The 12,206-nt window shown below is 36.6% G+C and overlaps 1 pseudogene; it reads right to left on the bottom strand.

The window, feature by feature from the left end:
- Positions 1–9,588: 9,588 nt before the first annotated feature.
- On the bottom strand, positions 9,589–10,889 carry LOC145131704 (PR5-like receptor kinase pseudogene; annotated as a pseudogene).
- Between the last annotated feature and the right edge of the window lie 1,317 nt (positions 10,890–12,206).

The raw sequence follows: 12,206 nt of genomic DNA, 5'->3' as shown, positions 1-12,206 counted from the left end.
CATTAAGTCACTGACTTGGTGACTTTGCATGCCCAAAAGATCCTAACTTCGATTTATAGCATTCTACTTCCATAATAATGGCCATAACTCATGCATGGATGGTTCTAAGCTTCAAATATGACAACTTTATGACTCAAGGACCAAAAGAACACCAAGAGTAGCAACTCTAAGCTTCAGAAACGATAATAAACCACAAGATCTCATCTATGGGACCAAAAAGGGTCCAAAACACAAACAAAGGAGATCTATGCTATGACACAACAAGTTCAGAGCTTTATACCTCAAATGAGTGCCAAATGATGATGATAACCTGGATCTACAAGCTCCCACTCTTCCAATGAAGCTTCAAGATGATCTTCTTCCTTCAAAACAGCAAAAATACACCCAAAAGACCTTCTAAGCTCAAGAACACTCAACTATGGAGTTAGGGTTTCGAGTATAGGGTTAGGAGGACAAGGAGGCCGAATAAATGAGGGTTTCATGTCCATAAGGATGCTTATATAGTGGCCAACCCCGGAAATTAGGGTTTTCAAAAGTCTTAACGTACGACCTGCATACTCTTCTGTACGCCCAACGTACACCTCCGGATCCACGATCAGGCTCTCGCATGAGTACGCTAAGCGTACTACTTAATACTCCCTTCATACTCACTTTTCAGCTTGTATGCTATGCGTACCTTGTGGTATGCCCCGCGTATAATTCAAGGACTAAATTGGACAATTTAAATAATTCAAGGGTAAATGAGGAACTTACCAAGATTCAAGTGTTACATACGGCTTCCTCTTCCTCTACATCTCCAAGTCAATCCCCTTCTCCCTAGCTCACACTATCATATACTCTAGTGTCCTGCAACTGGATCGGCTCACAAACTGCCTGATATCGCTCCTCAACATCTCGTGGTATCTCGCCTTCTTCATCTCCTCGTCCACCATATACTACGAAACCAATGACGTCCTCTCACGGAACATAGCAGTGATCTCCGCCACCGTCTAAGTAGTCTAGTGAAGGTCCTAGAACTCCCTCGCCAACTACTGGACCTCAATCACAGGTGAAAACTCAGCCCGAAACCTCATCACAAAATCTTACCAAGTCATCGACTCAATCGTCTCGCCTCCTAAGGCGTACCCAACCTCCTCCCACCAGTCTCGAGCTCTGTCCTTCAGAAGATAGGATGTAAGTCATACATTTGCCTCCTAAGGACATAGGCTAGATCGGAAGGCGTTCCCGACATCTGCCAACCAACGCCCGCGCACACTCGGGTCCTTCTTCCCGAAGAGCTTCGAGGATACATATTCCCGGAACTCACGAAAAGTCAAAGTGTAAGCTCCCATCATTGTCACCATATCAGAATCAAAAGTGCCCATACACTCATCCAGAATCTCCATGATACCCTCCTTGATCGTTCCAAATATCACAAGAGTCAGCTCTAGAATGTTGCGGGTAATCTCTAGTGAAATGAATTGCCGCATCTGATCATGCAAATGTCCGGCCCTAGAGCCTGAAACCGAACCCTCACCGGCACCAGAACCACTACCAGATCCTCCTTAAGTGACCACCATACTAAAATTAAACCATTCAAACCATCAGAACACACAAAACTATATATATATATATATATATATATACACACACACACACACATCGAGGTATCACATACTCTACAAGCTTCCTAGTATCATTGCAACTTTCCTTGACTCGAGTACGGATCCTTTACTTTAATTAGTACGGGCCCATACTACCTTCCATACCTATTTGTACTTTCCCCAACGATCATCCCGAGTCCTCCATGTCACTTCGTTATCAAACCAACAATTCTCAATATTACAAGGCTCTCAGCACTGAATCCCCTCCTTGGTCTTCCTAGGGAAACCCCCAGACTACTCTTTGTCATCAGTTGCAGAAGGAACTCCCCCTAACACCCTATAACTAGCTCACGAATACAATTACATATCACCGACACCAGATAATTATTCGAATGAAAGGTCTCACACTACAACGGTTGGACTCAAATAAGAGCTGCACAATGGAGTTAAAACCTAACCTACTAAAATTATCTAGTCTTAATAATATGTAACTTAGCATATTCTCTAACTAGTTAGTTGAAGTTAATGGGAACTCCTAAAAGCACAAAGAAAGCAGCATTCGAGCATCGAGTAATCGGAATCAAGCATAACCTAATCAGGCCATCTTATCACGGACCGATCAGTACTAGGATGCAAGTCGACAAGCTTATATAATAGGCATACAAAGACATCTCTCTTACCATTCTATCTTACAATCCTGAGCAGAACCTTAGCCCTAATCTAGCATGCGATTTACAAATTCACAATATAAAGCATACCCCTTTCTTTTATTAGAAAAACTCTTTTTGTAAAACATTTCATTTTTTTTTAAAAAAATCTACCAAATCCTCAGTTTGAGTTCAAACACAACTTAGAGTATGGTTGAATCCCTCAAACCAAGGCTCTGATACCAAGTTGTAACGTCCCAAAATTTAAAGCCAAAAATTTCGTTTTCATAATAATAAAACCATTATCCAAAATGTGTTCATAAAACCATAAAAGAAAATCAGAGTATCCCAATAAACATCCGAATACATCAATTCAACGAAATGCGGAACAACATGGTTTGTGTGATGTGATCATATCGAGCCCTTCCCCTTCGATCCGGAAGTACCGGAAACATAAAATGAAAACCGTAAGCACGAAGCTTAGTGAGTTCCCCCAAATACCTCATACCATACTTATCGAACATACAATAGGCCATGCCCAACAACCATTGGGCATCGCTCGGAACATATATGTCAGAACATGAGATGGGCCCCGCCCCATCACATTCATCAGGCCCCGCCCGACATTCATACATACACATAAATACATACAAGAAACACTTAGATAAATAGCATACAATACACCCATTAGGCCTCACCTGGAATCGGACCCCGCCCGGTATACATATCACATAGTACACATGAATGAGTCACACATACAACTAGAATCCTAATCATAATAAGCCATGGGCCAACATTAACGGTGCCTTCGATCCTCCAAGCACAATGAGGAGACTCAAACTCAAGCTGCTGAAAATAAGATATATGCTCAGATTGTTGATCCGAAAAGTCCCCACGTTAATCAAATAAAACCCTAATTAATAATTGGGCCAATAACCATAAATAGAAATCTATTTCATTTGACTAACACTCTGGGTAAAAGACCATTTTACCCTTTCCTCACTCTACTCAATATCCGAGGCCCAACTCAATGGCACCTACAAGCCTAATAAGGCCCAAATCCCTAAATGGTACCCGAAACACATCATGGGCCCAAAGTCCATAAATGATCCAATACCATAGAATTTTAAGGTCTAATCCCTAACAAAGCTAAGCCCAACTAAGATCAAACCCACAACTCCAAAGGCCTACTGATTAGCGTACGCTCGGCGTACCTGGATCGTATGCCCTGTGTATATGACTGATCCGGAATCGAGGATCGCACCCAGTACACCTTGCGTACTCAAGAGTTCGCCCAACATATTGGCCCGAGTCCAAGTTCTTGCCGAAAAGTCTTAACCACTTAAGAACTTAACGACCAATCCTCAATTTGACATCATATCAAGGCTGTAACCCATAAAGTTGAAGACTTTAAGCCTTTACATGGCTAAAAACACCCCAAAGTCCAAATCTAGCATTTTCATTTCATTAAGAAGGACATCAATATTGCATGGTTGAGCTAAACCCATCAAGTTATCATTTTTATGAACAAGGGACCACAAAAATGCTAAGATCTACCATCCCTAGCTTCTGGAGTAGCTCATACTCTCAAGCATGGCTTAAAGGACCACAAAAAGCATAAAAAAAAGCCTAACTAGATCTGTCAAAAGAATCATCAATCTAAGAACTTTATACCTTCAAATGCTTTCCATGTTGGTGATGATTCTGGATCCACAAGCTCTAGTGTGACAACCCGAAATTTTCATTCGTACAAACCCTACAGTCCAACACTTCAATTAAAAGTTAAATACTTTTCTGCTAAATTTTAGCCGGTTTAAAGTCCGTTTGAGTATTTATATTAATTATTCATGTATCGAGCGGATGAAAGGAAGTACTGTCTAGGGTCTTGGAGTAGCAAACCCACACTTAGCACCCTAGTAAAGAGTTCACGGCCAAACTTTTGGGGTTTGGGCCGTAAACTCTTGTGTGGCCGTGAACTCATGCCTTAGGCATGAGTTTACTCCCCAAAACCCTCATTTCTCACTTCCACCCTCAAGAACAATAGCCATTCTCTCTCAAGTAGCATCCCGTTCTTCACCCGATCTTCCGAAAACGTAAGTTATACTTGACTTGATTTGTTGTTATACCCTATCACCTAGTGTTTATACATCATTTCATCAATTCAATTATTGATTTTCACTTAGATCTTCAAACACCAAGAACACACACTAGTGTTCTTGGACATTAAACACCCAATCGAGCTTCTATCTTGTAAGTACACTTACCCTATCTTCATGTGTGCTTAATATGAACTTGATAACACTTGAAAATCATCAAGAAACACAAGAACAAAGGAGTTTACGGCCAAGAATGTTCTTGGGCCGTAAACCCCTTTCAAGGTGGTTAAATGGACCTTAGTCCCTTCCTAAGCCTTGGATGCTAACCTTGATCCTTCCTAGAAGTGTTTAAGACCTTAAACAACAATCAAAACAAGTCCCTATAAGAGTTTACGGCCGTAAACCCCTAAGGAAGTGGTCCTTAGGCCGTAAACTCTACAAGTGAGGGTTATTGTTCCCTAATGCTTTCCTAAGGCTTGGATTTGATCATAGAATGCTTACTCTTGACTTATAAGACCTTAAATCATCAAATGGCACTAAGTACCATGAGTTTACGGCCGTAAACTCATGAGGGAAGTGACCTAGGGCCGTAAACTCCATAAGGAGTGGTTCTTGGGCCATAAACTCCAATGCCATGCCATGCAACCCTTAGATGCAACCCTTAGGACTTATAACACTTATATAAGGTGTTTTACATGTCCTCGGATGTCTTAACTTTGTTAATTAGTTGTTTAAAGACTAATTGGATACATATATATGTTATTATATGTTAACTAGGATCATTGAGTGTGTACAAGTCTTCACTTGACACTTAGCATCCTATACAGTCCGTTTATCCAAACCACTCACTACAGGTGAGTTCATACCCCTTAATTAACCTTCTAAATGTTTTTAAATGCTTTTATGGGGGGGGGGGGATACAAGTTGAACTATTATAGTTATTATATCAATCACATGTGATTAATAACTACCAAACAAGTGGATTTCTTACTTTTCAAACTGTGATATCAAACTGTTTTACTTCAAACTGTTTTACAAACTCTTTTACTTATCAAATACTTTTAGTAAACTCTTTTAAACTTATATTCTTTTATATTGACAAATGTATACCTATATATGTATAGTTATATAAGTAATGTTTAAAGGACTTAGGAAGGCTAGCTCACCTTATTCCCTTTTCCTTGTTTGGATGTGGCCTTGGGGTATCGGTTATTCGCCCGAATGTCGTCTAAATATTAGTTATATATCATGTATACATATATAGATATGAAAGGTTACTTCTTTCATTCAGTTCAATGCCTTTGGGTAGCAAAGGTATACAAACATGTTCATATACACAAACAACATTACTAGTAAACTATAATAGGTATAGTTTAGGAAGATACTATTAGTAGAACAATGAAACACACAATGAGTCAGTTCATTCATGAGTAATACATAGTGATGAGAAATAAACATAATACATAGTGATGATAAACAAACATAATACATAGTGATGAGAAACAAACATAATACATAGTGATGAGAAACAAACATAATAACACAGTGATGAGAAACAAAACATACAAGCTAGACAGAGAAAGAACACACAATACAGCTAGCACATACATATATATATATATATATATATATATATATATATATATATATATATATATATATATATATATATAACATATACTTTACAATACAGTTATGTGAGCCACTTAACGGGGGCATGGCACTACTTGTCATGACCCGTTTTGTATCCAGAATCTCCTTAAATGGAGAGCGTATGAGTTTGTGTATAGATCTATACTGGATTGACTATCCTACACCTTGCTGCTCGCTACAGTGGGACTTGCAAGTCTACGGGTGCCAAACGTCATTTCTACGACATCTTACATTGTCGTTTTACTAGAGTCGGTAGCAGGGTACAGGCCGATCACATGGTACTTTAAATAACAATAGGTTTAAAGTAATTAGTACAGCAGTAGTTACTTAATACAACACTACAGTACTATTTCATTTTCCCTTTACATTTACTTTGTGATATTCACACAATAAATAATAATGTAAGAACTATATTTTTGGTTAATGATAGTAAGATTTGGGAAAATACACACTCTTACAAGAGACACACACACAGACACTAGATACCTTGGTAGAAGGCTACTGTTAGTAGAAAACATAGGGTTTTCTAGGATAGTTCAAACAAATACAAACTTTTACAAAACTTATACATTACAAACATCTTACAAATGCTTTCATACAAACACAGACACTAATATACTTATGATCTCACCAGCTTTAAAGCTGATAAACTCTTTCAAAGTAACTTGTATTCTCAAGTCGCCAGTAGACAGGTACCGGAGCCAGGTTTTTGAGAAGATGGAGCTTGTTCAAGACTCATCTTTTATTTTGATGTATATTTTTGGTGTCTATATAACTGGACAGAACACACTTGTATGAAATTATATTATTAATGCAATGGATGATGTTGTTGCTTGTTTACTACTTTGCATTGTTGTGATACTGTACATGACGTCCTCCACCCCCGAACGTTTCCGCCGTTCCGGTTTTGGGGTGTGACATCTAGCCACACCAATGCAACTTCCAAGAGTTCCTCTTCCTTCAAAATCACCAAAAACACCTTCAAAGTTCACTTCTAAGCTCGAAACACTCAAATGGCAATTAGGGTTTCGTTCTTACGGTTTGGAGAGGTGGAGGCTGGTCTTAAGAAGGTCCAAGAGTGACTTAAGGTGTTTAAATAGGGCACAAACCCTAAATATTAGGGTTTGCCCCTGCTGACCGTACGCCCCGCATACCTCCACGTACGCCTAACCTACATGGGTACCTCCGTGATCATGCCATCGAGCTGGTACGCCCATCATACTCGGTTAGGGACCAAATTACAACGATTTTTAAGATAAGCGGTAAGAAGGAAAATACCTGAAAATGAAATGTTACAACTTTTATTAATCAAAAGAGCTACAAAAAAGAGTTGATGGTGTAGAGAGGACGAAAACTAGTGTGTGTTCTCAGTGGTGAGTGTGTTATGTGGTTTTTCTATATGTTTTCTTTGTGTATAACTCTCTATTTAGCTCTCTATTTATACATAAGGTTCCTAAGCTACCTCCCTAGAATCTCGACGTTATCTTTTGCTTCCGACTGTGTGAGTTTTTAATCTAAAAAGGACCATTCATGTTAATATAAACCTCAAAAGGACTTGCAATGTGCTTTTTGCCAACCGTAAGAACCGTGTATATATATTTTTTCGGAAATATTAGATTAAGAGTATTTTAATCATAGAAAATACTTCCTCTATTTTTTGGTTGTTATTTCCATTTGACATATTGGATTAAGAGTGTTTTAATCAGTAATACAAACACACACCTAACTCTTTACTGTAGATTAGTGATTACTTAATTTCTTTTGGTTCATATTGATCCGATGAATTTTAGGTTTAAATTGATAATATATAAAAATAGAATATAAAGTTGTAATCTAATGTGTTATTCAGCTTATTTGGTTAACTAGAATAAAAGGAAAATCTTCTAACCTAAACCGATAAGATTATATCCTTATTCGATTAATATAACCAAATAACCCAAACTTTATTCGGTTGAGATGAACTATTTAGTTTATGCTTTTAACGACTCCAATTCACCATTGTATTATTAGGGATACATGCTATAAATGAAATTTAAGATCATCATGTTATATTTGTGTCTATTAAAATCGTTTTAGTTATATTTTTCTCTATTAAAACCATTTTATGTTTTGATTTTTAAAAGAATTTTTTAAATCAACCCCTATGAAGTTATTGCACTAGTTTAATTAATGGACATTTGAATGAAAACATATTGTTATATTCTAGTTTATTGAAAACAAATTAACATAAAATGGTCACAAAACATAAATTTAGGCAAAATCAAAATATTTATTTTTTTATTTGGCAAAAATATGACATAATATTTTTTTGTTATGATAATAATTTGAGATTTTTTTTTGTGGTTTTCCCCAATATCTCTGAAATCTGATACCAGATTTGTTAACTTTCCCCCTTACTTTCCAAGACATCCATTATCTTGTTTCCCACTCGTCGATTCCCATGGCTGCTTTGCAGTTGCTCGTGCTGGCATTCTTTAATCCCGTATTATAAAGTTAACCACATACATGGATGTTCATATTAGGATTCATAAGTTTCATTTCTGGTTTAGGAGTCATAAATTTTTTATAGACCTGGGGAAGGACACTTGCTTTTGCATAAAGCTAGTCTCACCCTGATAATGTGTCGTTTTTGGTTCGATGTAGGAATAATATTTGCAACTATCTTCTGGCACTTTATAAAATCCTTTGTCTATTACGAAATTTCCTAATTCGCTGCTATATGGCATTTACATTGGCTGCAAATGAGGAAATTACTAATGTATCAATTTGTTTGGTTTTCCATTAGATTCGAATCTATATCTTTCTACCTAATCCCCTAACTTGGAACCCTATGAAGTAGTGCCTTAAACTTGTCAATTAGTGCGTTAGATGTAAGTGAAACTTAGTTTCTAGTTAACAATGTTACTATGATATTCATTTTATTATTTATTTATTTATAGTTCTCAAGTATATTTGTTGGCAATTTGCGAACCTGGCGCAAAAATGTCAATATCAACCTGTCCATGTTTCCCCTTTTTTTCCCTCAAGATATCGTATTCCACTTTTGCATTGGCCCTCACATTTCGATAAAATTTATGGAAGATATTATAGCAAATGGAAAAAAGTCAACAAGAGCCATAGAAGGAGGAATTATGGATTATTACACTTGAAGTACATCACAATATATGTAAGAAGTTGCTACATAGAAAACTGATTTCCCTATTTTTAACCAACTGAAACTGATTATTCGCAATAAATTTTCAAGAATGGCTGTACAAAAACCAATCAGTATAAGAAAATATGGAGTTCATGCTCATCGTTCACAAATGTGTGCATAATGCCAGGTGGTTCAAGGAATTTCTATTCTTATTATATAGATTATTGTATAAATGTGTATACAGACTTCAAAAATTAGCTTGGTTTTGTTCTGATATATAGTTTTCTGCTGTTTTGCTATCACATAATACTGTAATGACATGTTTTACAATACATCCTATGCAGGCTATTTTCACAATTGAAGATTTCGTAATGAACCACAAAAAGCGTTTGAACAAAACTTAAAGGATAGAAAGATATCTCCAATCGCTAGGAAATTATAAATTTTACATCACACTTTCCCTCTACAGAAAATGTGGAGCTATCATATAAAAATACAGTTTGATTGTGTTAATATATCATGTCCTTTGTGAAATACAGTACTCATCGCTCACTTCTTGCGATGTGCTAAATGTGGCGGGTGGTGATCGTGGAGGAGAAGAAAAGAACGGTTTTGGTGGAATTGCCAATGTCTGCAAGCTTCCTTCTAACATTTCAATCACTTCATTAATCGATGGCCTTTGCTTTGGATCAGTTTGTATACACCATAAACCAACTATTATCATCTTTCTAGCATAATCATTTTCCTCTACACTTATTATACCATCTAATAAGAATTCTTCCTTCTTTAGGCGGTTGTAAATCCAATAAGGAAAATATATCTCACTCGTATGCCCAGAACCAACACCAACATCAACATTTTTCCTTCCTCCAACCATTTCTAGTATCAACATCCCATAACTATAAACATCAGACTTATGGGTGACTCCTCCAAAGTTTCTATTAAAAACTTCAGGGGCAATATACCCGATAGTGCCTCTAGCCTCCAACATGGAAACAATACTTTCTTTTCTCGAGTACAATTTAGCAAGACCAAAATCTGCTATCTTTGGGCAAAAGTCTTCATCAAGGAGGATGTTATGTGGCTTTATGTCAAGATGCAAAATCCGAGTGTTGCAGCCACGATGCAAGTAGTCAAGACCCCGTGCTATTCCAAGGGCTACATCAAACAACTTCTGTACTCCTATATGCTCACTTGTGCTTAGAGAAACATGTCCATATATAAACTTTTCTAATGATCCATTTGGCATAAACTCATATACGAGAGCTCTTTTTTTAGAGTCAAAACAAAATCCCAAAAGAATAACTATATTAATATGAGAAGTTCTACCAATGCTTGCAACTTCGTTTATAAATTCTTGTCCACTTGCTTTCGATGAGTTTAAAACTTTTACTGCCACAAGACGTCCATCAGATAGCTTTCCTTTAAACACGGTACCAAATCCTCCTTGTCCTAATTTGACTCTAAATGAATTTGTCATCTTCTTGATATCAGCATAGTTGTATCTTTTCGTACTTAAGGATCCATATTGTATGACAAAGGTCTCAACACTTTTTTCATCCTCAGTTTGATGCTTAAATAACGCAACACAATTGCTTGCTGAGAATTTCCTCATGCAATATACTATGAATATCAACGTAATCGTCATACATGCTGATACAATTCCGAGAACTGTGACAAAGGAAAAGTTTACTGTTTTAGTTAAAACACCTGGAAAAGCTTCTAATCTTATAATAACTTTCATGGAAAGCCAACAACATGTATCCACAAACATTGTCTTTTTTTTTTTTTTCCTTTTCGAATTTCTTTAGAGGATACAAATACTTTTAGTTTAGGCAACAAAAATCTCCAATGACGACAACCTTTTGTAAATTCTAAATTAAATCATATAATATAATTGAAAAAACTTACCAAGTTTTAGCGTCCAATTAGTTCCGGACCCTGCAAAACCAACAAAAAGATTCTATTAATTCTTGCTTACTACAAAATGAAATGTTTTTTCCTTCATTCTTTTTAGACACATACAGATTACCTTTGGTTTATTACCTTCTTAGAAGGAATAGTTAGTATGTCCCACATTAGCTAGATATAGTCCCATATGTCTGGTATATGTAGAGTCACTGGTTTGGTCTCCAAAAAATCCCTTGTGGAGTGAGGGTAAAGTCCGACATATATGGTGACATATAGGACCTTGTCGCATTGATGTGTGCTACACTAACATCAATGACGAAGTTATGTTTGATGAAGGTGGGTCCTCTAACCCACGTAATTTTTTACATTATATAGATTTATTTAATAAAAAATTGTGACCTAACTTACAAATTTTGAGTGAACTACCTGATAGTTAGAAGGAACAAAAAAATTTAGAAGCCTAAACTTTATATTAATAGCCGATCCGTGTCTAGTAAGCTAAAAAACAATGGCCTATTAAAAATTTGTAATTAAACAGACAAGGGAAAACAATTATGGAAAATTAAAACAATTGTGAAGGTTGCTGTGAATGTGATTGATGCACTAAAAACTCTCAGCGCCATCAACCAACCGACTCCCGTCGGCCGCCTGCCCGCCTTTTTCTCACTCCGACATATTTGTACAATTCTCAATTCGAAATTGTACTACTTTTGTCATTGGTTTAAGGTCTTTTTAACTTTGTTTAATTACGTTTCAATTAATCACATCTAACGTTCATTCTTAATTGAATTTTTTTACCGATTCATTGAGGTTGGCCATTATGTTAATGTATCTAATAAATGACAATTGTTTATTGTTTTCCAAGTTCCAAATTCCAAGACTTTGTTAGGTTTAATCGGTTTGTTTAGTCAAGGGCCACGTAGGTAACTTAACTTGGTCATATGTTGACCGGGTTTTTGGGAAATAATTAGGCAGTATAGGTAGCACGTCCTTATCTTCAGCATAGTGAGTAGTCATGGAGTCTTTGTTTTATTCTGTGTTTGTAAGCCTATATAAGGCATATCTTTGATTTAATTAAGTAACCCAAGAGGTTTTAGAAAGATGTAGTCTCACGTGTGTTGTAGCAGCAACTTACCCCACCCCATCAAGTTGCTATGTTTCTTCTTCTCACTCTCTGCAT

This window comes from Lactuca virosa, chromosome 8 (genome assembly GCF_052849685.1).
Source record: "Lactuca virosa cultivar CGN04683 chromosome 8, Lactuca_virosa_CGN04683_v6, whole genome shotgun sequence".
NCBI lineage: Eukaryota > Viridiplantae > Streptophyta > Magnoliopsida > Asterales > Asteraceae > Lactuca > Lactuca virosa.
Note: the sequence above shows the minus strand (reverse complement) of the source record. Positions and strands in the feature narration are given on the sequence as shown.